Genomic DNA, 3518 nt, shown 5'->3' with positions numbered 1-3518 from the left:
CTGCAGTCACAGTTTGCGTTGACCGGTTACTCAAGAGCTGTGTGAAATCAATAAAAAAAAGACTTGTTGAAGATCCTGAGCTGCTACTGCACGCTCCATATGCATTCAACCCACTTCTTAGTCGAGGAACTCAGCTACATTAGTAAATAAAAAGTGTTTAATATGTGTTATAACACTGTGGCACCAAATGGTGCTGTGGAGTCCTGTCTTTCGCCAACATGATTTCCCATTATAAAGTTTACAATGTGTTTTCCTGAAACACTTTTTTGATGTGTATAGATCCAGCCAAAGACTGGTTAACATAGCAAAAAAAATGGGGGGGGGGGGAATATTCATTATGGCCCAACCAGGGAGGGAAGCAGAATTTAATATCCTGATCATCATAAATCTACCACTAGCAAAACGATCTACAATCTTTTAAAAAAGAAGACAATAGTTCTTCCCTCCATGAGTACAATATAGAAAAACAATGTATAGCCAGTTCCCGCCGAAGGGCAAAATTTCCTGAACAATGGCACTCATGTAAAAGCTCATGTAAGAATGGCTCCATACAGCATATGTGCACATATGAAGCTCAACCAAGGTGACTGGGGACCTTGCAGGGCACAATGCCCCACACATTTGCCTCCAGAAAATGAGAGCAGAGTAGCAATAGTGCAGAACTAGGAAAATCAGCTGATACCTGATTACTGGAGAAGGCACAACGAATGCAGCAGATGGAGATAAGCAGAGCAGTGGGTTCAATGCTGGCTGCCAGCAGCCAAAAGCAGAGCCTGGTCAGGTGCATATATTTTTCATTTTCTTTCTTTCTTTCTTTCTTTCTTTCTTTCTTTCTTTCTTTCTTTCTTTCAAAAGGCTGTTCTGTGTAGAAGGGGGGCAGAGCAGGGCAGTGAATGAAAAAAAGTGTGTTGAATGGAATAGAGCATCATGTTAAGATCTAAGATCTGGCCTCATTTGTAGAGAAGTTCCCGGCAGATCAAACTCATCCATTTAAAAAGAGAAACTGGATTTCATACCAGAGGCTAATCCTGGAAATGTTTTGTTTCCAAGAACCAAATCAGGAAGGAAAGTCCGAAAACAATGCTGTCATTTGGATGCATCTATTCCCCCAGAAACCATTAAAAAAAGCAAAGAATAGAGTCAGGAGACCTTTTGGAACAGAACTTTAGAAAAGATGAGAAATTCTGCAAAGAAGGCTTTCCAGAACAGTTTTATTAATTTTATCCCTGTTCCCACCAGCACAGAAACTGGACAGTGCTATGAAGTGGGAGATGCTATAGTTTGTGCCAAGTTTAAATTATGAAAGATACAACCATCTAAGAAACTTTGAGCTGTTTAAATATTTAAATATCATTTCTATGGGGTTTTTTTCCATTCGTTTCTATCTTATTTCCATCACAAAAAGGAAGCCAACGTGTTGACTGTACTGAATAAGCTTCAGAGTTCAAAGGTATTTAAAATGTTGAAAATAGATAGATGATAGATAGATAGATAGATAGATAGATGATAGATAGATAGATGATAGATAGACAGACAAACAGACAGACAGATAGACACTTGTTTATTTCAAATTTGTGTTACAAACCAATCCACAAAAAGGGTAGGAATTAAGTCTAGAAGGAGATTTCATTATTGCCTTGCCAGGTCTAGCTTGTGGAGACTGCGCAATTGTGAAAACCTGGGCTGGAACTGCTCTGCATTTTGGCACATTGAACTAACAAAAAACAGGACTCTTGGAGCAGGCTTATAAAAATGACAGGGATACGTTTCTCATCCTATCAGAAGCTTACATGCTTCCCCTGATAAGGCTGCAATGCTTGCCTAGGAATGATGCCACTGTAAAAGGCAGGGAGTATACTTATTCTCTGCAGGGAATAGCCAAGATAATAGATCTGTGTCATAAGCTGCATTTGGGGTCTGACAAAGCCCTTTAAGGATGAATGCTGGCTACAACTTGGAGGTGTTGCACTGAACTCAATAGGGCTTACTTCGGTGTAGACATGTATAGAATGTCCCCTTGAAACCGATGGTACACATTAGTCACAATTTAAATCCCCTTGACTTCACTGCAAGCTGTGCAGCTAACTTAATTTGGACAGAAGCTCACTTCTGTAATTTCCAGTCAGGATTTGAACCTCAGCAAGCCCTGCATACTGTGATCTGAGCAAGAGAGAAACTTGAGGGACAGGCATGGCCTTTGGTTCAGTATATAACTGAGCGTCATGAGTCAAATGCCTGTTCCAAACTGAACTGCCCCAAAATTCAGTAGCATCACTAGCAGCAACACAGGAAGCGAGGAAGTATTAGCATTATCTACGCAGACTGACTACAGCTCTCCAAGATTTCAGATAGGGTTCTCTCCCAGCCCTAGTTGGAGATGCCCAGGAATTTAATCTAGGACATTCTGAATGCAAAGTAGATGCTCTGCTACTTGTGGGATAGCCAGCATCATCCAACCAACATGCTTAAGTCCAATTAACACATGAAGGGGTTAATACCATAGAGTAAGCTGTCCTGCCAGGCTTAGCTGTGTCACTTCCCCTCACCTTGGGAGGAAATGGGTATTCAAGTTTATTGTTGTGTTCAGTCTGAGAAGGCATGAAGAGATTTGAGCTGGCTGTCACCATTAAATCCCTATTCCAATAATCTAGGAACTTTTACCACTTTGTAACTAAGCTAAGTTTTACCGCCCGTACAACCTTTCCTAGTGATGGATACAGTAGGAAAAGCACATGAACCAGACATTTGGAGAGTTTGTAAGTAAACCATTTTTAACTTACCAAACACGTGGTCTTTATATGCTAGGGGAAGTGGGAAACTTTGGAAGGGCATATCTGGAAGGTCTAATAGCCCATATTTATGTATATTTTTGTGATTTTAAACCTCTGCTGAGGTTTTCAAGAGTACTTGCCCCAAACCTGGATCATGGATTCCAGGAATTCTCCTTTCTAGATATAGATATAGCTATGGATATGTCACACCAACACTACTGAACTATGTAATGGTGGCCCGTCGGGGGCAGAGTGAAACCCACCCACTTTTTGTTGTCCCAGAGAAACCAGGAGATTGATTGAGTCTTTGAGGGACCCTGCATGGCTGGTGGAGAGAGCCTTTGATTTCATGGGTCACAAGCAGTGCTGGCCAACTCTCTTTAGAAGAGAGAAGAAGAAATATGTTTTTTCCCCTCGTTTTAAACTTCCTGCGGAACAGTCTCTGAAGAAGTGGGGGTTATCTTTCCCTGACTGAATGTCATAGTGTCAGAGGGGAAACCGAAGCCTGAGGAAGCGGAGATATTTTCTAGCAGTAAAATTCCAAAGCTTCAGGAAGTTTCTTTATTACTTAGTACTGTATGTTCTAATCAAGCATAAAGCAGGAAAGTGTCTACTATCAAAGGGCCCATAAAAAGAGTTTATGATGTTTCAGATTCAGACAACATAAAAAGGACATATTCAAATTAGAACCACTATTATAAAGTGTGATTCTATAAGGAATCTCCATAACAGACTTAATAATGTGAT

The sequence above is a fragment of the Podarcis pityusensis genome, assembly GCF_964106645.2.
Source record: "Podarcis pityusensis genome assembly, chromosome: 4".
In the NCBI taxonomy this organism is placed as follows: domain Eukaryota; kingdom Metazoa; phylum Chordata; class Lepidosauria; order Squamata; family Lacertidae; genus Podarcis; species Podarcis pityusensis.
The sequence above is the reverse complement of the archived record's forward strand: the minus strand, read 5'-3'. Positions refer to the sequence as shown.